This window comes from Sus scrofa, chromosome 15, assembly GCF_054392235.1.
Source record: "Sus scrofa isolate SSC_HxYL_T2T_F1_AM1 chromosome 15, Sscrofa_HxYL_maternal_Yorkshire_Landrace_v2.0, whole genome shotgun sequence".
NCBI classification, from domain to species: Eukaryota; Metazoa; Chordata; class Mammalia; order Artiodactyla; family Suidae; genus Sus; species Sus scrofa.
The window spans coordinates 137955379-137980896 of NC_139397.1; the positions used below are offsets into that span (position 1 = coordinate 137955379).

The window sequence follows — 25518 nt, forward strand, 5'->3', positions numbered from 1 at the left end:
TCAGGATTCCAAAGCCTGCATGGTAGCTTATACAGCAGTCTTCAAAGTGGAGTCTGTGGACATAGGAGGCATATAAAATCATTTCCTAGAGTGTGGGAAGAACTCATTAGAACTTTATTTATATTTTTAAAAAATTGCCTTTAAATATTTTCTATTATGTATTTATATTTTACACTCACTAAGATTTATGAGCACTTAATATATTCCAGGCACTATTCTAAGTGCTTTAAAATGATCATGTGATCCTTAGAGCAGCTCTGAAGGCAGATAGTCTTACCATCCTGATTTTAGCTGTTGAGACACAAAGGTTGGGAAAATTGCCTGAGATCATACAAAACTGAAATATTCATGCTGAGACTTGAACTTGGGCGTGAATTAACCTCCTCACCATCTGCTATGCAGTTTTAATACAGCTATACAAAATAAACACACAGGTCAATAAACACACAAGTACTATAGGAGGTGGGACAGACTCTAGGATGACTCCCTCCACACTCCGCAATCCCAGATTTCTCCTATTCACAGGTTTGCATAACCCTCTCTCCTAGAGTATGAACAAGACCCATGTCTTGACTTCAAGGGCCAAAATCAGCCAGAGGTGAGGGGTTGCCACTCCCATGATGATATTTGCTAACAGATTTGCTTCAACAGATTCTCTCTCGCTGGTGGCACTGAAGAAGCAAGCTGGCATGTTGTGAATGCCTGCGGAGAGGTCATGTGGCAGGAAACCGTGGGGGGCCTCTGGGAGCTGAGAATGACCTCCAGCCAAGAGGTAGCAGAAAACTGAAGCTCTCTTTGGGACTTCAAGGCCTCTCCAACATGACAAACTTAAAGAGTGTCTGGATGTCAGCGTTGCTGGGATAAAAATCACCAGACTTCTATCTCCCCTTCCATTCCATTGCAGCAGTTATAGGGTTCTTGAGTCCCTCCTGAACAACCTGGCCTACTCTGCTCCTGCCCCATATAAAGAAAGGTATTTGGCCAGGTTCCTCTCCCACCCTATAGGAAAGTTTTCTTCCCCTCAGCCAATCAGCAAATGCACCATTAAGACCTCTCCGCTCTCCTCTGTCCCTGGGCTATAAAAATAGACAAAGAACTCAGGCGTGCATCTGCCCTCCCTGATCTCAGAAGTCAACCTGCTCCACTAGCAGCATTTCTTGTCTCAATAAACTCAACTTTCTCTTCACCCCACTCGGAGTTTGGAAATTCTTTTCCAACCTGTGCACAGATCACAGCACTCTTCTTTCTACAACCACAAGAACCTAAAGGCCGCCAACAAAATCACATGAGTGAGGGAATGAATGGATCCTTCCTCAGACAAGCCTTGAATGAGACTGCAGACTCAGTCTACACTTGAGTTGCTGTCTTGCAGAGACCCAGACTCTTGACCCATGGAAACTGTGACACAGTAAATGTGTGTTGTTTTAAGCCTTTAAGTGTGTGCTAATTTGTTATGCGGCAATAGAACTCTATTACAGGAAGTACCTGCTTCTGTTTTTTTAGTTTAAAATGATGGGCCATTAAAAGATATATACCACTTTAGTTCCTCTCTCTAACCAATCAGATAGGAAGTAAAGACTTCAGTTTTGGTCTATTCTCTTTTCATCATCGACAGCCAAACTTTCGCACTTAAAAAAAAAAAAAATTCTTTAAAAAAGGTATTAATTCATGTGTGCTTATAAAAAGAAACCTGGGAATTTTTTTTCCTCCATACTTCACACATTTTGAAAACATGTTGTCCTGCAAGAGAAAGTGTCACAAGTGGCCTGTTTTTTATGTAATTTTAAAAATTGGCAAAGCTCTGTGCTATTTAAGTTTCAGAAAGTATCATTCAAATGTCCTTTCTCCTTCCTTCTCCCCTCTTCCTCCCCCAAATTACCTTGGTAAATGTTCTCCAAAACTTAAGTTCAAGCAACTTTCTAGCATATTTTATTTGCTTTACTCCATTTTCATAATGCTGATAGTACTTTTAATTATTGTCACCTTTACATAAGGCAACTGCCCCTGGAATGATATTTTTATATGTAAATATTAATGGGTTGAATTATTGATTTCAGAGAAGAGAAATGACTTAACACCAAACTTAATTCAAGGGGAGGTAGGCTATCCCAGGTAAATGGAAGTTTCTGTCTCTCCTTTGCCCTCAACTCCATTCCAACTCATCTGTCTCTTCTTTGCAAGTAACGCCTGAGGCCAGCAGATAGGGGAGCTTGGAGAGCATCACAGAGGCCCGTTTCTTCTCTTGTCTTGGGGCTGGTTGAGAACACCAGGCACCTGAGCAGCACCTGGTGTATAGGAGTCAGAGTGTTCTCCCGGAAGGTTGTGCCCATGAGCGTGTTCTAGTCCACAAGGGCTTAGGAGAAGTGAGCAGGAGGGTAGAGTCCCTTCCCCCAGAGGGTTCAGGAGAACACAAAGTATAAGGAAAGAAGAGAGAGCACATCAGAAATTCTGAATTCCTTTAAGCTAGTGCAACTTTATCCCACAAGGACCACTGACTTTTAACATCCTCTTGTAGCTGGAAATCTGACATTTTAGAAACACAATGGAGAAGGAAGAAAACAAATCTATATATACATATAACTCAAAAGCCAGGGGAGGAAAAATAAGTAAAATAGTCTCCTAGCCAAATTGAGCTCTTTAAAAAGACAGCTGACAACTTGCACAATTAACATAGTCAAGTGGCTTTAAGATCAACACACACAAGTCTTTCGGAAATAAAAAACATTATCTTGAACTAAAAAACCCTAAGAAATAGGAATTCCTGCTGTGGTTCAATGGGATCAGCAGTGCCTCGGGAGCTCTGGGATGCAGGTTCGATCCCTGGCCCAGCACAGTGTGTTAAAAGGATCCGGCATTTGTTTCAGCTGTGGTGTAAATCAAAACTGCAGCTTGAGTGGAAAAAGAAGATGCGGTACATATACACAATGGAATATTACTCCGCCATTAAAAGGAACTTTTAGCGACATGGATGGACCTAGAAATTATCATGCTAAATGAAGTCAGTCAGACAATGAGACACCGACATCAAATGCCATCAGTGACATGCGGAAACTGAAAAAAAGGATACAATGAACTTCTTGCAGAACAGATACTGACTCACAGACTTTGAAAAGCTCATGGTTTCCAAAGGAGACAGTTTGAAGAGTCAGGGGATGCGCTGGGGGTGTGGGATGGAAAGCCTATAAAATTGGATTGAGATGATCATTGTACAACTATAAATGTAATAAATTCATTGAGTAATTTTAAAAAAGTTAAAAACAAACAAACAAACTGCAGCTTGAATCTGATCCCTGGCTCAGAAACTCCACATGCTTCAGGGCAGCCAAAAAAAGGAAAAAAAAAAACAAAAACAGGAGACCTCTAGATCGCAATCTTGCAAGTATATAATACCTGGGGAAATTCTGATTAATCTTAATCCTATTGTTTGTTAATGACTAAAGAAATTTTCCAAATATCTAATTTCTAATTCTTACTAATAAAAAAGTCAAAAAAAAAAAATAGAAAATGAATGGAAAAAGCAGACAGTCACAATTGACCTAAAAGATCAACTGGAAGAAATTTCTCAAACTCCAGAACTAAAACACAAGAAGATCAAAATTGAGAAAGAAAATATAAAAGACTTGGGGGAGGGACAGGTGAGTATATAACAATAAACATTGCAGGATAGAATTAGACAGATAAATAGAAAGAGCAAATATAAACTAGTAATAGAAGAAAATTTCCCTGAAATAAAGAACTGAGTCTGTAGTTTTAAAGGATTTGCCAAGCGAGATTCATGACACTTTCATAGTCATATTCTTATAAAATTACTGAATCTCAGGGATAAAGAGATAATCTTACACTTCTTTTGAGAGGGAACAAGTTATATAAAAAATATAGGTTTAACCTGGCATCAGATTCTGTAAAGGCTACACTTAAGTCTGGATGCACTGAGGTACACTATTCCCAGCCAGGATATGCATATTGGCTTAAACAACATCCACACATTCAATAGGCAGCTAGCAGAGTATCAAGAGAGAGCTACTGAAGGCTTTCTTCCCAGTGGGCTAAGCTGGTCATGGAAATAAAAGCTCGGGAATTTGTTTATTAAAGAATGTATTTAGAGAAAGAACTATTTAATAAATAGTGCCAGCACAACTGTTTATCTCTATAGAAGAAAAGGAAATTGGATCCCAATCAGACACTGTAAAACAATAAATTCTAGATATTTTTACAACTGAGAAAGAGACACATAGAGATACACAGCATGCTGTTACTTGTTAACTTCAAAGAAGCAGGCACAGAGGGGGCGGAGGAGAGGAGATTGTCTTTGTATGTCTTTGAATGGCATGAAATAACTCATTAACATAAGTGCATTTCAAATTTCAGTTTGAAATAACATTTAACAAAAATTTTAAATGAAAGAAATAGAACAAGGTTTACTTTGATTCCTTCCTTAAAAAACACCTATATGGTTCTCTTTTCACTTGTGTGTCTTGTTTTTATTTACTTCATTAGAATTTATCAATTTCAAAAGTCGTTCTTGGTCATGGCAACAGTCGATCCATGAAAAGCTGTTCTTTTCTTTTTTTCAGTCTGCTCACTGCCCACCCTCCCTACTCCATTGTCATTGCAAGCTCTTTGGTGTATATTTTAGTAACTTCCTCTATATCTACACAAGCATAGGACACCGTGGGAGAAAGATACTTGGAAAGCAAGGTGGAGGCAATTAGTGTGCTCATTACTGCTGGACATCCCTACTCCTTGGGCTCTTCAGTGGACAGAGCTAGGAATGAAGAATTATAAATTATGAATTCATATTGATGTATTCTTATGAAGCATTATAGGATTCTTTCCACATTTATACTTCCTTCTCCTGTAGTTAAATGTGGATTTCTAATGACATCAATATATGTACTTATTTGCTTGGTTCTATAATAAATGCAAAATTATTTCATTTTTACAGCACCAATGCTGTTATCAAAATAAACCTTCTAACTAAATTTCAAGGTTTCTTTGCAATTCCTTTTAACCTTAGGTATAACCTATTAAGGGTATATAGACTATTGTGTGTAAAAATCATTTGAATTAATCATTTTTTCTATGTGCTTATATTATCAGTTTGGCATACTGTTAGCTTCATTTGTTTCTGCATATATTGAATTTTAGAGCTGGCCCTTTTATCTTTTTTATTTACTGTGATTTTTGAACATGTAAAACATTTGCATATTCTGAAGGTCAAAACTATATAAAAAACACATACTGGAGATATCACACTACAATCCCTAGCTCTTCCTCTGTGTGACTCCTCACTCCCATAGATAAAACAATTTTTAATTAGAATCTGAATTATATGTCCTATGTTTCTTCTTGCACAAATAAGAGCCTTCATGAACACATACTCATTAATTTATGCACTTTATTTTCTCTTTTTTCTTGAAACACACTATAATATGTGTTTTGTACCATATTCTTTTATTTAACAGTGTTAGTGGAAATCATTCCATATCATTTCACAATGGTTTTCCTCATTTTCACAATACCATGTGGATGCACCATTGATAATAAACATGTATATGTGTATATACATATATATATATATGTGAATTCAAATAAAGAAAGATAAATCTTAATGTCTTAGATAGAAAGAAAGAGAAAATTGAATTCCACGATGGTTAGCAAGTGTAGTTACAAGGAAGTTGCCCTGGGAATGAACTTACTGGTGGGAATCACAGGATCTGTGACCTAGAGGCATGAGTTTTTTTATGCCTTACAGTTCTTAGATTTTTTGAGGTAGAGAGGTGGAACTTAACACTCTCCTCTCTAAATAAGGCTAAGATCCTCAAAGACTTGTACCCTTGTAGAACAGAAAATTAACCACTGGCTTAGGGAGTCAACTAGAAGCTTTATGTTTGCCTACATATTATACACCCTCATGCTCTGATGAGCATTAAATTAAGAATGTAACATAAAAATTGATTCTTGCACAGTGATATACAAGGTGAGTCCTAGAAGTAATAATAAACTCTTAAGATAGCATCTCCTTGGAATATGCACATGGAGGTATATGGAATGATTGGCTAAAGAGGACCTGCCATATAGCACAGGGAATTCTACCCAATATTCTGTGATAATCTGTGTGGAAAAAGAATCTGAAAGAGAATGGATGTGTATACATGTATAACTGAACCACTTAGTTGTACAGCAAAAATTATCACAACCTTGTAAATCAACTATACGTTAATAAACTTAAAAAAAGATATTGTTCCCCCAAAAAGGTCACAAAGGATATTTCCAGGGGAATGCTATGCTATGATAAAAGTAATTGTGAAGCCTACTTAATAAGTAGCAGTTCTAGAAGCATGAACCTAAGATAATACAACAAAAATCAAAAGGGAGTATCAAATAAGGACGTTTGAAATGGTTGAAGACAGAAAAAAAAATCAAGAGCATAAAAGTGAATGAAGCACCATAAACATAGGACCAAATGATATAGAAATTAAAAAACAAAAGCAGAAAGTCTTTGGAATAAAAAATTCAGTAAATAGCTTGACCTTAAGGTTAGTTACAAAGAGTGAGAGAACTGATAAATTGTAAAATAGATATAATTACACGGAATAAAGTTCAGAAACATAAAGAAATAAAAATTATAAAAAGAGAAGTTAAGGTATATGTAGAACAGAATAAGAAAGTCTAAGATTCATTAATAGAGTTTCTGAAAAAAGAGTAGAGAGAATGAAAAAGGTAATTCTTCAAAGATAAGAATAAAGGATTTTCAAAATTGACCAAAGAAATTAATTCTCAGATTAAGAGAACACAATAATTCCCCTGAAGGACAGATGAATAGGAACTTATACCTTGACTCCAAAATACCAAAGGTAAAGGTCGATCTTAGAAGAAATTATAAAAAAAAATAATAATTATAAAGAAAATAGATTACCTTTAGATGAACTACTTAAAAATGGTTTTTAAAAAGGCAGTTATCATTTGTAAAAAAGCATTATGAGATGCAGAAGAGCCATAACAATGCTAAAAAGAAAACACAACAAGAAAATTCTCAACTAATATGCAAATAATAACACAGGCTCAAAAAAGTAAAGCAAAAACTGAGAGAATCACAAGAAGAGATTGACAGAGCCACACTCTCAGTGGGATATTGTAACATCATTCTTTTCATAATGGCTAAACCCATTAATTATTGGTATTATTTAATAATATTATTTATAAGCCTGTCAATAAATATTTACAAATACTGCACCTAACAATTAGAAGGTACAAAATTTCTTGAAACTTGGAACATATTTAAAAATTGAGGACACATTGTGCTACAAAGGATATCTCAAAAATATTGGCGAATCGATTTTTTATAGACCATCTTGCTCTCTTAAAAAAAGGTTAAAAATAAATAACTGAGATAGAGAAATTGAAAAAGAAAGAGCGAGCAATCCTTTACTAGAAGTTAACCATATTACAAAAATTAAAAAAAAAAAAAGCAGTTTCTGCTGTGGCTCAGTGTGTTAAGAACCTGACATAGTGTCCATGAAGATGCGGCTTCTATCCCTGGCCTCGCTCAGTGGGTTCAGGGTCTGGCATTGCTCCAAGCTGTGGCATAGGTCATAGATGCGGCTCGGATTGGGTGTTGCTGTGGCTGTGGTGCAGGCTGGCAACTCAAGCTCTGATTTGACCCCTAGTCTGGAAACTTCCATTTGATGCAAGTGCAGCCTTAAAATTTTTTTAAAAAATAAAAAAAATGAAATTAAATATTTAAAAAAAGAGATGAGTCAGGGTTGGTGGCCAAGGAGACTACTCTAGATGTAGATAAGAGCTTTAGAGGATCTCCTTAAATTGAAAGGGGAGCAGGAGGGCTGGAATTTACTGGTGGAGGAGGAGAGACAGAGTTGAATATGGCTGAAAAAATTATTAGGAGCTAGACCAAGCAACTGCACATAAATCATTTTAAGAACCAAAATTTTGCTTTTTATCTAAAAACAAGAGAAAGGCACTAAAAGGTTTAAAAAAGAGGCAGACATGACTCGATTTGGATAAGGAAAATTTGCATCGATCTGCTGGCTGGGGATTGGACAGAGTCAGGCAAGAGCGAGGTCAGAGATCTGCCAAGAAGCAAAGTTGTAGCTCAGGAAGGAGCTGATGGGCTTTGGACTGAGATGGCATCAAGAAGGAGGGGGGAGATAAAAACGAGTTAATAAGAGAAAGATTTAAGAGATATTTATTTATAGGACTCAGTGATGCCTTTCTGTGGGAGGAAGAAAGAGAGTAGGAAGTGTCCAATTGGTTGAAATAAATAAATAAAAGTACAAATAAGAAGTGAGTCAGGCGTCATGATCCACACACAGGTTGAATTTGTTCTTGCTTCTGGGCCCTTTGTTGGGAATGCTGAATATTTTGCTTTTCTTTTAAATATACCACACATCTGCTGCAAGGCCCAGAAGATGTCAGATTTCTTCCATTTGTGGTAATTTATATTCTTACAGAACGATTTGCCCTTTACAATTTCTTTTAATTATTGCAGAACTAGACTCAAGTCTGAAGGTCTGCTAATGAGACAAGATGCTTAGCAATGTGAACCTGTATTGATTCACCTTAAGCACTCAGAAATTTACCAAATACACCAGGGCTGTTTTTAGTTACTTGAGTTTAGCAACAAGGCACACATATACTCAGTCTCCAGAAGCACTGAGAAGGGACCAGAGATTATAAACCCCTATTAAAATGACAAAGAGATTCTCAAAGGACTTATGGGTTTCTTTCCCTAAGTGATAGTAACAGCAGCTTCTGGGCACCTTCATTTGAAAGCTGCCCTATCACCTGCTCTGTGCAGCAGCCATCTGTGCATACTTAATTAATTTGTTTACCCATATTAAAGGAGCTCATATTCTTTTTGTGTCTTCTGACATTTTAGGGCTTCAGCTGGTGTTAAAAAAAAAAATGTTGAGGGATTTATTCCTGTGCAATCAAAATCTTGGAATTGTCTGCATCTTTAAACCATTTGGGTCTTATCTATTTATCCAGCTGATTAGTGACTCTTCTTTCCCCTTCCACATCTATTAAGTTTGATAGCTTCTCATTTTTTTTGTTGTTTATTATAGTTACCTTTATGTTGGCGGTTTTTTTTTTTTTTTTTTTTTGTGACAACAGGAGTGATTCTTTAATTGGAAAATATGCCCAGGCTTAAATCTCTCCCAGTGGTTTTCCATCATACTTAGAATAACAATGATGGGCTATAAGACCTTCCCTAATTGGACTTTGACTACTTTTTTTTTTTTTTTAATTTAAATGCAGTTGACTTGTAATGTTGTATTAGCTTCAGGTGTAAAGCAAAGTGATTCAGTTATACACATATACATATACACACCCACACACATACATCCTTTTTCATATTCTTTTCCACTGCAGGTTATTGCAGGATAGTGAACATAGTTCCCTGTGCTATACAGTAGGCCTTTGTTGTTTATCTACTTTATATACAGTAGTGTGTTTGACTACTTCTTTAAACTCATCTTCCCTTTTTGTCTTAGCTTACTGTAGACCAGCCACATTGCCTGCCTTCATGGAACTCAGCAAACACATACACACCTCAGGGCCTTTGCAATTTCTGTCCTCTTTACTCAAAGACTCTTCCTCCAGATATTTATGTGGCTTGACTTTATAGTAAACATCACAGATATTCCTTAATTTCTGGTTCTTTTTTTTTTGTGTGTGTCTTTTTGATATTTCTTTGGGCTGCTCCCACGGCATATGGAGGTTCCCAGGCTAGGGGTCGAATTGGAGCTGTAGCCACTGGCCTACGCCAGAGCCACAGCAACGCAGGATCCGAGCCGCGTCTGCAACCTACACCACAGCTCACGGCAACGCCCGATCGTTAACCCACTGAGCAAGGGCAGGGACCGAACCTGCAACCTCATGGTTCCTAGTCGGATTCGTTAACCATTGCGCCACGACGGGAACTCCAGATTCTTTTTTACTTCTAGGTACAAAAAGGACTACTTTTGAGAGTAGGCCAAGAACACGTGAGCAGACGAGACATGTTACTCTGAAGCAAAGGTCCTAATTGCGTTTGGCTGGGCTATTCACTCTCTAGCCTCCTGCTCCCTTGTTGTCATGATCAGGAAGACCGCATGTTCCAGGTGACATTGCTACAAGATGGCACAGCCTCTGTCAGCAAGGAGTGTGGCATGATGGCTTCAGAGCCCTTACCAAGCCAAGCTGGACATCAATGAGGGTGAGAAATAAATTCTCCTTTGGTTTTTTTTTTTTGTTGTTGTTGTTTGTTTGTTTGTTTGTTTTTGGTCTTTTTGTCTTTTGAGGGCAGCACCCCGAGGCATAGAGAGGTTCCCAGGCGTGGGGTCTATTCGGAGCTGTAGCTGCCGGCCTACGCCACGGCCACAGCAACAACAGATCTGAGCTGCATCTGCAACCTACACCACAGCTCACAGCAACAATGGATCTGTAACCCACTCAGCAAGGCCAGGGATTGAACCCGCAACCTCATGGTTCCTAGTCAGATTGTTTCCACTGAGCCGAGACAGGAACTCCTCTCGTTTGTTGTTTTAAACCTCAGGAGTTTTGTTGTTGTTGGTTACTCCAGCATAACAAAGACTCTCCTGACTGGTACACCCATTTAAGTCTTTACTCAAATGTCATCTCACAAAGAGGTCTTCTCTGACCACCCTCATCCAAAAGAGTAGCCCTCTTCCTGTTTCTTTCTGTGTCCAACTTGGCTTTCTTTTCCTTCATTGGGTCAGTTTTCCACAATAGAATGGAAACTCTGAGAAGGTAGGGACTTTAATTTGTTCTTTACTGTACTAATTAACATCAGAAATAGGAGTTTCCATGGTGGCTCATCAGGTTAAGAACCTGATACAATGTCTGGGATGATAGGGGTTCGCGCCCTGGCCTTGCCCGGTGGGTTAAGGATCCAGTGTTGCCACAAGCTGTAGTGTAGGTTGTAGATGCTGCTCAGATCTGTCATTGCTGTGGCTGTGGTGTAGGCTGGCAGCTGCAGCTCCAATTCAATCCCTAGCCCAGGAACCTCCACATGCCATATGCCACAGGTACAACCCTAAAAAGAAAAAAAAAAAGCCCCAGGACATAGTAGATGATCAGTTGCTATTTGTTGAATATGTGAATACTTACTGTAAAACATTGAAATATTGTAAAACATTTGTTTAATTTAGAAAGTAAAAACCAGTGTAATTTTTTCTCTGAGAAATAACTATTGTTTATAATTTTTTTCTAAATCTACATACTAACTCATGTGTAACTACTTTGGATATATTGTTTTTTTTTTTATTAAAATGGAATATGCTCTCCAATTATTCTGAAACTTCTTTTCCCATATAACAACTACTCATGGATGGTTTCAAAGTCAATGTTTGTTTGTTTTTGCCACACTTGTGACATGTGGAGGTTCCTGGGCCAGGAGTAGAATCCATGCCACAGCAGCAACCTGAGCCTTAGCAGTGGCAATGCTGGATCTTTAACCCATGTACCACAAAGGAACTCTGGGTCAATGTCTAAAGTTTTCTCACTCTTAAACTCTTCAATAGTATTCGCCTTCTTGATAAGTATTAGTTTCCCAATGTCTCTTTCTTTCCTTCTTTCTTTCTTTCTTTCTTTCTTTCTTTCTTTCTTTCTTTCTTTCTTTCTTTCTTTCTTTCTTACTGGACATATATCTTTTAATAATGTGTAAACAATATATCCATTACACATAATATATTATAGATATATAATACACCTGACATATTTTACAATGTGTTAAATTTGTATACCTCACAGGAAATGTAAGACCGTAGTTGCAATATGAAGACCATCAGACCTATGACAGTTTTTTCTGAGACCTATTATTCATCCATTCCAACTAATATTCACTGCATGCCTGCCCATGCTAGGATCTGGACATTTGTCCGTAAACAAGAAGACCAGGTTCTTACACTCAAGGAATTTATGTTAAAATGATAAGAGATAATAAACACAAATAAGCCAGATGGAGATAAGTACATCAAGGAACATAAAAATAAACATGGTAATATACTGGGAAGTGGCCAGGGGCAAAGACGGTCACAGTGAACCTCTGGAGGGACTTTTGAGCTCAGCCCACAGGGAGACAGGAGCTAGCTCTGCATAGATTCTTCAGAAGGCATGAAGGCATGTATGGGCGAGGTTGCAATGTCTGAAGAACAGAAAGGCCAGTCCAGAGAAAGAGTGGGTCTGTGAGCAGAGGCATCATACAGAATGAGGCCAACAAAGAAGGCTCTGACAAGGCAGAGCACATAGTAGGTGTTCAAAAATATAACTGATAAGAAGTTCCCATAGTGGCTCAGTGGTTAAGGAACCCGACTAGTAATCTTTGAGGTTGTGGGTTCGATCCCTGGCCTTGCTCAGTGGGTTAAGGATCTGATGTTGCTGTGAGCTGTGGTGTAGGTTGCAGACGCGGCTCAGATCTGGTGTTGCTGTGGCTGTGGTGTAGACAGGCAGCTGTAGCTCCGATTGGATCCCTAGCTTGGGAACCTCCATATGCTGCGGGTGCGGCCCTAAAAAGACAAAAAAAAATATATTACTGATAGATTCTTAGGTAACAGCAATACATACAATTTTAAAGGTAAAACCCTAATAAGTATTCAGAATGGGAAAAATTTCCTGTTTGAATCTCTACTTAGGGCATACCACACGACACCTTGAATCCAAAGGCTGAGCAGAATCCTAGACTATTTCAGCTCTTTTATAAGGCACCATTAAGATGGCCATAAAATGTTTAGCCTTTAAAATACTTTCTACAGCTCGGCAGTATGTCTGAGATAACTTTAAATGTTAATGAAATGTCTCATAAGTCCACTGTTTTTAAGGATGTTAGGAGTTTAAGGAACTTCTTAAACACCGTCTCATAAAAAAAAAAAAGAAAAAGAATCTAACATAAGATTAACTTACATAGAGAAACTATAACACAGCAGACCTAGTATATAACTTGAATTCTATTATTATTTTCTTCTGAGAAGGAGACAGGATTCATTCTGTGCTGGCCTCAAGTAGTTTCCTGAAAAGATCTATTCTTTCCAAATAAAAACATACCCATGGGAATAAAATTCTTTACAGCCTGTAATTCAGGAGCGAACTTTTATGAAACTCTTTGGCACTGGATATATATCCAATGGAGTCACATATAACTGAAGGATCTAGATTGTTGAGTTTCTGTTGACCTATTAGGATAAACTTTGGGTTTGCGGCTGTGGAAATCCTATTTCTGTCTTTCTCTCTCTCTCTCTTTTAATTTTTTTAATTTTTTATTTTTTTTAGGGCCGCAAGTGCGGCATATAGAAGTTCCCAGGCTAGGAGTCTAATCAGAGCTGCAACTACCAGCCTACACCACGGCTACAGCAATGCCAGATCCAAGCTGTATCTGAGACCTACCTCTCAGCTTGCGGCAACACTGGATCCTTAACCTACTGAGCAAGGCCAGGGATCGAACCTGCATCCTCATGGATACTAGTTAGGTTCTTAATGCACTGAGCCACAACAGGAACTCTGGAAATCCTATTTCTTGACGCATCCTTCTATTCAACTTCATACAGGACAAGGGAAAGAAGAGCAACACTTCTTTATAGACAGCGTTTTCTTGGTTTGTTGCTGTCAATTATTTCTTTAACGAGCTTTTTTAATGCCCTGGGATGACCATGTTCTGGCGTGACACTAGAGAACCGGGGAGAAGTTATGGAAGTCAAACCCAGGACATTAAAGGAGAGCGGCTGCTACAGGAGAGCAAAATACCTTAAATACCTTAAATTTATAAAATCAATTTTATTAAATTTATAAAATCAATTTTATTAAATTTATAAAATCAATTTTATTAAATTTATAAAATCTTTCATTTCTCTGGGAGAAGCTTCATGTGGCTTTGCCTTGCTTAATTAACTTCCTTTAGTACACTTTACTCCTTTCACACTGGGAAATATATGTGAGTGAAATCAGAGCAGCATGACGGTATTTTTGTCAGTGCTGGAAAAGCAAATTGCTCCTTTCAATTACCCAATTCCTTTCTCACTGGGCCAATACACACAATCGAGTTAAAACTTACAGGAGGAGTAAATGTCATTCCTTTTTTCCCAAAGGATATTCTGATCAAGAACCCCTATTTCCCTTTTGGTTTGGTTTGGTTTGGCTGCTACCACTGAAGAAATGAAGGCGACATTGATTGTCCCTTGGCATTTAATGGAGGTAATAATTGCCAGCCGGTGGCAGACCGTGATGCTAAAACCAAGCAAAAGCCTTTTCAATCACAGCCCCTGCATTTCAATCCAAGCCCCCGCTGTAGAACACTGGAGAACAAGGTGTAAATCAGTTTAAAAACATAGTTCTGCATTCAAGGCATTGTGGTTTACAGCTCCCAAATGACCTCCATCTATCTTCCTTAGCTGTAGAGGTGTATAATTGAACTAAAGAGAGTCTTGAGTAATGAGGTTGAGAGTGGCAGCTCCATTGCTGTGGCTTAATAGTGTTACTGCTGCGTGCTTTTTTATCTCCTAAAATGTAACAAAATAGTCTAGTAGGCCCGATTCTTCAGGGTGACACTTGCTGAGAGTCTATATTTTAAAATAGAAAAAGGTTTTTTATAAGCTCCAAACTATAAATCTCTCCTTACAAGAGAGTTCCCAAAATATAATTATACAAGCCATTCTCCGCTGGAGCAGAGACTGATATGAATACATGCAATAACCTATACTTCCTTTTGTGGGGAAATCATTTTTAAGCCTTTATTTTTCTTGTGCCACAAACAGCTGCTTTTTCAGGCTCCGAAGAGGCTACAGGGTGATAGCGTTCTTACATTGTGTACGGCTGGGAGCTATAGCCAGGAGACACACGTTATTTCAAGTTTCCTTTTTAAGAACATTTTATTTGGTTTAATCAGGGAAACTCAGGAAATACTGCTTTTAGAGAATCATTTTTGCCAAGGAGCAGTTCACTTGCAAGCAGATTTTTTTTTTTTTTTTTCCTTTTCAGGATATAGAGTTTACATGCATTTATCGGACCTCGACCATATGCAAATTGCTGCGTGAATACATTAGCAGAGCATAAGAACTGAACAAAGATATAACCGCCTCCTCGTGGAATTCTCTGGGAGTATGGTACTGGCAGACCAATAAGAATGAACTTATCCACACGGTCATTTCATGTGAATAACTAGGATACCATGGATGGTTTCAGGGGCTGTGCAACCTCCTCCCCCCAAAACTAGATCCTAATAGCTCAAAACAAATAATCTGTTTGCTGGCTATGCTTGAAATTCTATCACTGGACATTCAATGCTATTGCCCAAGATATTCCTTGGCTAATATGGAAATCTTACTAGAAGGAATAAATTATTAGATAATAGTAATCACAACTAACACTTTCTGATAACTTACAATGTTCAAGAGGGTTCTAAGTACTTTATATTATTAACTCTTAGTCCTCAAGACAAGCAATTAATTATCACCACTTTACCAAACAAAAACAAAAACAAGAAAGCACTAAAGCAAGAACAGAGAAGTTAATTTGCCCAAAGTTGTAGTTAATATAAGGCAGAGGCAAGGTGGTCTGACTTCAGAGATCTTGGTCTGAACCCCTATTAGTGTGCATAAGCTTAACGTAGCCAGGAGTGGGAAGAGAGAAGGAGAACCAGGAAAGTTGAGAGAGATGGAGTCTGCGCTCTCTGGAGCCTTCCCTCAGAACTCACAAATCAGCCTGGGGCAGGGAGTGGGGGTGGCCTGTCGCTGCACGCCTGCCACCCAGTGCTCCTTAAAATCACTCCCATGACATGTCATTGATGCTATAAGTGTGTCACAGAAAGCCATCAAGGTCAAAATTATTTATATAACAATACACATTGGTGACCATTTTCGCTGATATTTGCAGTAATGATACAAGGCAAAGAGTGGGTTAAACGGCTGGCAACTCGGCATAAATAAAAGCAATGGCACCAAAAATTGAATTCTCTGACTCACAGTTGCAGTAAAAATATGCCAGTTTCACTTTGGAATGCCCTTGGTGAGGCAGTAAAAATGATCGATTACTAATTTTATTAAATGTTGACCACAAGTACATGTGTTTTTGTTTGTTTGCTTGTTTATTTGTTTGTTTTGGCCACACCCACAGCAGGCTGAAGTTCCCAGGCCAGGGATCAACCCGTGCCAAAGCTGCACCCTGAGCTACAGCAGTGACAATGCCAGATCCTTAACCCACTGAACCACCAGGGAACTCCAGTACATGTGTTTTTTAAACATTCTCTGTAATAAAATAGGGAATATGCATAAAGCATTTCTACTGAGTACCCAGAGTACCAGAGCTGCCTTAAGGGAAAATGGTCATAATGATTATTTAAGTTAGACGTTAAACTAGCCACATTTTTCATGGAATACTGTTTTTTACTTGAAAGAATAACAGATCAACTTGGATATATAGATACACTATCTAAAATGAGTCTATCATCACTCCAAGGAAAGTAAAGGATAAGATTTAGTGCTGATGAGATTTTGAGATTTTGAGAGAAAATTAGGATTTTGGGAAACTTGCATTGGCCATTGGGAGCTTCTCTGTTTCCTAAAACTTGAAGACTTTTCTGATGAGCTCCGTAATGATGAATAAATATGACTTTTTAATATTTTATAATGAAACATGTTAACAGTTAGAAAATATACATAACTTATTGAATCTTTTTTTTCCTGTTATAAAAAATGGCATTACAGGAATGATGTTACAGAATCATGGTGATATACATGAGTCATACAGAATCATACAATGTGTAACATTACAGAATCATGTATGGGTAAAAATCCATTGAAGGTATTATATAGACCAATGAATTTTGATATAACAGTGTACAAAAAGTTCAAATTCCACGTTAAAACTAGCCTTGAAGAAACTATCACCTGTTGAGTTTGACTAATGTATAAAAAAAGAAATTCACAAATATCTGAAAAACCTAATAAAATGCATTTTCCTCTCCCAACTACACATAACTGAGAGGCTGAATTTTCTTCATGTGCTTCAACCAAACAAAATATTTTGACACATTACAGAAGCATATATAAAAATTTACATTGTGGTGCAGCTGAAATGAATCTGACTAGTATCCACGAGGATGTGGGTTCAATCCCTGTTCCTACTCAGTGGACTGGGGATCGAGCCTTGCCCTGAGCTACAATGTAAGTCGCAGACTCGGCTTGGATCCCACTTTGCTGTGGCAATGGTGCAGGCTGGCAGGTAGCTGTAGCTCTGATTGGACCTCTAGCCTGGGAACTTCCATATGCCACGGATGCATCCCTAAAAAGCAAAAAAGCAAAAAACAAACAAACAAAAAAACTCAACAGATATGAAAATAACCAGATCAAAAAATCCAGCTATCTTCTATTGAGTCAGATGTCTAAGAGTTTTTCCAAAAGTGTAAAACAATGTTTTGTTTTGTTTTGTTTTTTCTGTTGGGGGATGGAATATAGCTTTAGAACCATATAGTTATGAATGTTCATGTTAACATGTAATGGGTTTATTATTATTCTTAAATGAATTAAATAAGTATTTTTCAGTTGCTGTTTTAATTTTGAACACAGTAAATATCATAGATGTAATCTACATTAAAGTTCTTTGAAACCTGCAGTATTATTTTCATAGGTAAGGGAAATCCAGAGACCATAAAATTTGAGAACCACTGAAGCATCTTTTTGTATGGATTTGGCTTCTGACAATAGAATGTCCACCTGACAGTGGCTTAATAGGTAGAATATATTCTTCTCTTTGAAGAATTTTAGTTAGAGGGAACGATCCTCCACACAAGTTTGTCATCTCACTTCTGACATCAGTTGCAAGGTGGAAGTGTTTGGAAAGCCACCTTAGTTTCAATAATTCACTAGAAGAACTCGGAGAACAGATTGAAGCTTTATCCTCATAGTTTATCACAGAAGAAAGCATTCAGATTTAAAGTCAGTCAAGATAGAGTGAAGATGCGGAGCATCCAGTCATTCTGTACCTGTGGGGTCAAGGACACTGCTAACTCTTCTGGGCCACTATGTGTGAAAACACCCATACACTATTGCCACCCTGGTGAAATACACCCAAGACTCAGTGTCCAGAGTTCTTATCAAGACTTAATCAGGGAGTTGCCTTGTGGCTCAGTGGGCTGCGAGACCTACACAGTGTTCGTATGGATGCGAGTTATTCCCTGGCCTCACTTAGTGGGTTAAAGATTGGGTGTTGCTGCAAGCTGCCATGTAGGTTGCAGATGTGGCCTGGATCCAGCATTGCTGTGGTTGTGGCGTAGGCTGATGGCTGCAGCTCTGATCTGGCCCCTAGCCTGGGAACTTACATATGCCACAAGGGTGGCCTTAAAAACAAACAAATAAACAAAAGACTCAATCACATACTGCCTGTATGGCTGCTCTGGACTTTCCAAACCCTTCAGAGGTCAGGCTGATAAACAATCTCCAGTCCAACCAGAGGCAGAACTGATTCCACTACCTTGCCCCAAAGCCCCCATTGTAAACCACATTATTAAACTGCTAGTGGCCAAAGACCCCAGACAAAGAAACACCCTTATAGCAGGATCCAAGGACCTAGAGATCACTGCCCAGGGGTCAGGGGCAAAGGCCAGGCTTCTCCTTCGGCAAGGCGGATTCCTCATTACACGTTCTTGTAATAAGGAAACTTGAATCCGGTGGTAACATGGCTGGTTCAGGATGTCAGCATCGTCTCAAGGACCTAGGCTCTGATGTTTACCCACCATCATCATTGTGTTGGCTTTTTTCTCATTCTTGTCACCTGGGTGCTAAATGGCAGCCCAAATCCAAGGAATTTTTCCTCTCTCAGCATTCAAATGGAGCAAGCAAGGTTGTGAGAGGGCACAGGAAGAGGAAAAACATCCCCAGAAGCCTCCTGAGAAAGGTCAGAAGGATGCCCTTCCGGCTTCAGCAGGTACCTGAGAAAGTAAAGTAGCAATGCTTCCCATGCCTCGGCTGTTGTCTCCCAGGGAACAGGGGGGATGTGATTGATCTACAGTGATCTTGATTCATCTCCCAGGACTGAACTCACTGCACTCCTGGCAAAATCAGTAGTTCAGAGAGGGAAGGAGAATTGCAGTTGTGTAGAAGTGCTTTCTTGAATGTTAATGGGCACACGAATCTCCCAAGGACTTTGTTAAAATGCAGATTCTGATTCAATAGGTTTGGGATGGAGCCTAAGCTTTTTCATGTCTTAAAAGCTCCTATGGGATTCTGATGCCAGTCTATGGATTGCACTTTCAGTAGTTGAGAGTCAGGAAACAGTGTTTGCCACAGCGAGCGTGATGTGGAGATACAGACAGTGTGTCTCCTGTGGAAAAGGATTTGTCTCTGGGTCAACTACTACACGGATTAAGTTATACCATAGAATTATAGATGACAGAATTTCAGATCAGATAATAGCAATTACAATGAATACAGATAGCGTTTATTGAGAGGTTATTATGTATCAAGACTTTGCATGTGTTCATTAAATCTTCATAACAACTTCATGAAGTAGGTATTCCTCATCCCTATTGCCTGAGGAAACAAAGACTGAAAAAGTTATGTAAATAGGTCTTGGTGGCAAAGGTTGGAACCAGGTCTGTTGGCCACCAGAGCCTAAAGTCTAAAATACTAGAATGTTGGCAATTGTTCTCATCATAGGGATTTTTTTTTTAAACTGACATAGGTGAGATTTGACAGTTAGTGGCAGAGCAGACATTAAACTGCAATTTATTGTTCTCCAGTCTCTGACCTCACCCCCAGGGTCCTCTGTTGAATGACTAACATGTATATATCCTGTCTCTCGCTCTCTCTTGTTCCCCGCCCCACCTGCCACCTCTGCCCTGTCTCTCTTGCAGTTTATCAGCCTAATTCCTACTATTACACATAATAGAATTCTAGTGGAGTTTTCTTCTCTTTTTTTTTTGAAATAAAACAACTCTTTTCTAAACTGAGTATCCTCTTATTTTCTAAATATAATGTGACTTCTTACCATACCTTCTCATCAGGTTTTTGATGCTGGGAAAAATAATGCTTTTTTTTTTTTTTTTTTTAATACTAGAATGTTTAAAAAAAAAAGGAAAAACTTAGGAAATGGAACACAAACAAGTGCCCATGGAATTGGCTTTGGATTTTTTAGTTGACTTGCCTGTATTTGTTTCCTTTTATTCATTTGTTCATTCCTTCTTTCACAAATATATGTTAGATAGTCTCTATGTGCCAAACACCATTCTAGACAATATGGATGCATCTTAAAACAGTTTTTTTTGGTGTGTCTTTTTGCTATTTCTTGGGCCGCTCCCTCGGCATATGGAGGTTCCCAGGCTAGGGGTCCAATCGGAGCTATAGCCACCGGCCTACGCCAGAGCCATAGCAATGCGGGATCCTAGCCGAGTCTGCAACCTACACCACAGCTCATGGCAACGCCGGATCGTTAACCCACTGAACAAGGGCAGGGACCGAACCCGCAACCTCATGGTTCCTAGTCGGATTCGTTAACCACTGCGCCACGACGGGAACTCCTTAAAACGGTTTTTAAAGTCAGTAGAATAAAAAATATGTTATTGAAGTATTTGTCACCGTTTCAGGGATGGTTCCCCAGCTGCTTAGATGCAACCACCTTTTTGGCCTTCAACCAAGGAATAACCTATGGATCTGCAACAGCTACACCTTCAACAATCTTTTCCCAGAACCCCATCCCTACAAGCACCAGGCAAAATGGATGATAAAGGAGAGGGAGTGATCTTTTGCAGGACACAGCTGTGTGTGAAGCTGTTTATTGCAGCATCCTTCTCTAAGTGCAAGATATGTCAAAAATAACTAGTAGCATATATGTCTAACAATAGAGAAATGCTTAAGTAAATTATGGAGCATCACGTTGAGCAGCTTTTATATAATAAAACAATTACAAAGAATAAAATTACAAAAAATAATTATAAATCTTAACAACCTTATGAAAAAAAAAATCCATGACATGAAAAGTATGGCAAGTAGTTAAGATATATTAATACTAGGTGGTGAGCTTTATATTAGTTTCTATATTGCTAAATGTTTCATATAGTTCAGGATGAGAAAAAAGAATAGCTAATAAACCGGAAGGCAGAGGCAGTCTGCTAAAGCTCTACTGTGGAGAATTCATCCTGTAATTCCCATCCCCGGTGGGGCTCTCTTATTCCCAGCCTTCCTATTTCTTGCCTAGGTTACTGGAATCATCCCTTTATTCATCCATGTGTTCAAGAAAAAATTGGTTAGGGGGGCTCTGGAGCCACAGAAATGGGAGACCTGTGCCTGCCCCAAATTACCTAGTCTAGTTTTTAGATACTGCTATTTAATCTCTCAGCTTCTGGCCTCTATACTGCCTCTAGGAGTGATCTCTTTAAAATATAACTTTGATCATGTTTATACTCTTTTAGAGGTTAGCCATTGCCTCTGGATATGTCCAAAGTCTTCAGTGTAACATGTAACACCCTTCTCATGTGACTACTCTTGGCTTTTCTAGTTAAATCTGTTGGCTCAGTTCTCCATCCCAACCTAAGCATCACCTCTGCTAAACCTCATGCAATTCAAGGAGTGCACATTCTCTCCACTTTCTCACTCACGCCTGCCAGCACAGCTGTTCTTTTCCACCCAGAAGATTTCTGAGCCTTTACCTACCCGTTCAACTATAACTCAGCCCCAGGACTCACCTCAGGCAGCATCTACAGGGAAGCCTCCCTCCCTCTTAGACAGAGTCAGCCCCCACCCCAAGCATTCAAGTATTCTCATCAGTAAGCCAATACTAACCAATGTCATTGTGATTATCATTCTAGACTGCCCTTGTCTACTACTCAATGATCATCTTGGGACTGGTACAGTAGCTCTCCTTTCAGACAGTCTAGTGGCTGTACACAGGGATTTTGGAGTCATAAAGCTTAGGTTTGGATCCCACCACACCACTTGGTTACTCAAAAATAACTGAGTCATTGTGTGTGATTAACTAAAAGAATACAGGTACAACACAGGGTGATCACTCAACATACTTAAGTTATTATTATTTTCATTACTTTTTAATCCCTCTATCCCTGTGGCAAATGACAAATATTCAATAAGTCACTGATGAGTGAAAACATGCATGAAAGAAATAGTTGCTTCCTTGAGTTCCCATTGTGGCTCAGCGGGTTAAGAACCCAACATAATGTCCATGAGTACGCAGGTTTGATCTCTGGCCACACTCAGTGGGTTAAGGATCTGGCACTGCAAGGTACAGCATAGGTCACAGATGCAGCTCTGATCCTGTGTTGCTATGGTTGTGGTGTGAGCCTGCAGCTGCATTTCCAATTTGACCCCAGCCTGGGAACTTCCATATACTGCCATAAAGAGAATAAAAAAAAAAAAAAAAAGAAAGAAAGAAATGGTTGCTTCCTAGTTTAAGGCTGATTGCTTTTGATTTGGACATCTCAGCTACTGCTTTGGGGCTTTGAAAAATACCTAGAAAGGGCATTCCAAAAAGAAGTCATTGAACAGGGAAAAATGATAAGAAGAGAAAGAGAGGATGGTCAAGGGAAAGAGGTATTGGATGGAGATTCACAAGGTGGGGCAAGGAGGAAAAGAAAAGGAAGAGGAAATTGGGAGGTAAAGTAGACTCCTGAAACTTGCTAATTATGATGTTGCCACTTCCTATTTGCAGCAGAAATCTGTGTCACTATCTATATAGCAGGGCACCCACTTGCCCTTTCTTCTCCCAAGAAGTGTCTTGCTCTGCCCCTGACCAAGTTGATTGGTTTGAGGTAGATGCTTGACCCAAGCTGGGTCAATGAGTCCAAGCCTGTAGCATGTAAAACCCATGGCTATGTGGATCACTACATTCATGAAGACTGGAGAAGTATAAGGCCACCCTCCTGGGAGGAAAGAGAAAGGATTTATGTGGCTCTGACGTTCAAGGGATTGTTTCTTATTTTTTTAGAGGCTCATGTCTCCGCAAATTTGTTTCTTGAGCAGTCCAGGAAATTAAGTAACCCTGAATCCTTCTATTGACTTTTTGCTCATATCAGTTTAATTTGGATTTCTATCACATGCACTCAAAAAAGTCACAACTAAACTGCATCTATTTGGGTTCATTGCACACTCTAGGCCTCCATGCACCTTCTGTTCTACTTACCCTAAACTACTCAATGTACCTTTTAAAAAAGTTCTAATGCATTTTCACATGACTTTGTCTTCTTCTAAACTGCTATTTCAGTGCAGAATTATTCATTCCTATCAAAATCCTTTCTTTTCTCAAGGTTCAAGTCCAATAGCAACTACTGAGCCAAATCTTTCCAATCAGACAGCCTAGAGCATATTCATGTTTTGCTGTGTACTTCTGTATTGCTTGCTCATTCAGCTCTGTATTATGGTTATTTTACCAGATGGGGTAAAAGTTCATATCATCTATGATGTTTGAAGCCTTAGTACTTCAATCACAGCACTTAGTTGGGCTCAGTAAAGGTTTGTAGAATGAGTGATTCAGGTGAGAGAGTACCTTAAAAGAATGTGTAATTTGTGTCTCTCTAAAGCAGCAGGGTGAATGTTTTTCTTGCGCTATTTATTCCTGTAATTGATAATGGCTCCATTCTTTGTATTAATGTCCTATTTTTCTGACTTGTCTTCACTCTTATCTGGTGCTGGCCAGGTTTTTTTTCACTATAAAAATATTTCATCGTAGAGCCCTATTCTCCATTTACTAAAGTAACATTTTATCTGGATAATGTGATTTTTTCCCCTCTGTCTCTTGTCTCTCTTGTTATTATCAGACCTTACATTTACACTACTGAGTTTGTTGTTGTTGTTGTTTGTTTGTTTGTTGTTGTTATTGTTGTTGTTGTCTTTTTAGGGCCTCACCCACAGCATATGGAACTTTGCAGGCCAGGAGTTGAATAGGATCTACAGCTGCCAACCTACACTACAGCCACAGCAACACCAGTTCTGACCCGAGTCTGTGACCTACACCATAGCTGGTGGCAAGCCCAGATCCTTAGCCCACTGAGCAAGGCTGGGGATAGAACCCACATCCTCATGGATACTAGTCAGATCAGTTACCACTGAGCCACAATGGGAACTCCAGGTGTTTTTTTGTGTGTGCTTTTTTTTTTTTTTAATGTAATCAACCTGGACATTATACTTGGTTATATATATGGGTCAATATATATAATATATTCAGTATATTCTCTTGTATTTGCTTTAAGTCTTATTCCTTCCTACTTTGTATCTTATGCCACAAAAGCTGAGGGTAGGAGGTTGACTAAAGAGGCTAGACCCACATGGGATCTATGCATTAGCTCAATAGAGTGGTTTACAATCAATAAAGATACCATAACTTCATTATGATAAAGTTTCACTGAAGGGCAGTCATAGATCTTGGGTCAAGGGAAACAAAAATATAATTCAAAAAGACGTGTTTGGGATTTTGAGTGTGGAACACATTTAGGGGTCACACAGAACTGAGTTCAAGTCTCAGTTATGGAATTCCCTGGTGGTGTAGCAGCTTAAGGATCCAGCTTGTCACTGCTTTAGTGTGGGTTCAGTATCTGGCTGGGGAACTTTCACATGCTGTGGTTGTGGCCAAAAAAAAAAAAAAATTGACATCTGTTACTTGACTTATTAGCTGTGTGACCTCATGCATCTTCATAAATAAACTTAATCCTGAAGCAAGGTCTTAAGTACCTGAGATAGATTAAGTCCTTTAGATAAATTCTACTTCATAAGTGGTTAAGTTTAAATATCAAAACCCACATTAATGACTAAATAAGGGAAATTTGGAATTTGTTTATGGTAACACATTTAGATATGTATTTTATTTTTAATTGCACTATTATATTGAAAAAACTAATTACAAGCTATTCAGAAAAAGAGGAAGTCCTAGTAGAAAAAGGGACAAATAACATGAATAGAAAGTCTACAAAAATAAGCATACAAATTGTCAACAAATCTTTGAAAAATTTTAAATTCACTAAAAATAGTGGTATGTGAGTTAAAAATTATGAAAAAACAAAATATTTTACAATAATTCAATATAAAAGATAATTATGTATTAGCTTGCAAGAAGTTAGAAAACAATAATAGTGCCACATGGGGAGAGCATAGGAGTTTTTACACTTTGGTAGGGGATAGTCACTACTTTTCTGGGAGTTAAAAGCCTTAACTCCCACTTAAGCCTTAAACATGTGCATACTTTATACCTTTAATCTAGGAATTTCACTTCCGTGGGTTCACGCTTAAGAAAAAACTGAACTAGGAGTTCCCAGTGGTTAACGAATCCGACTAAGAACCATGAGGTTGCAGGTTCCATCCCTGGCCTCACTCAGTGGGTTAAGGATCCAGCGTTGCCATAGCTGTGGTGTAGGTCGCAGACGCGGCTCAGATCTGGTGTAGGCCAGCAGCTACAGCTCCGATTAGACCCCTAGCCTGGGAAACTCCACATGCCAAGAGTGTGGCCCTAGAAAAGACAGAAAGAAAAAAAAAAAAGAAAGAAAAAGAAAAAATTGAACCAGTGCACAAT

General features: G+C 38.7%; 1 pseudogene; it reads left to right on the top strand.

The window, feature by feature from the left end:
- LOC146396154 (olfactory receptor 10AG1-like) overlaps nucleotides 1-10217 on the top strand; it is a 30685-nt pseudogene extending 20468 nt beyond the window's left edge.
- Nucleotides 10218-25518: the final 15301 nt, after the last annotated feature.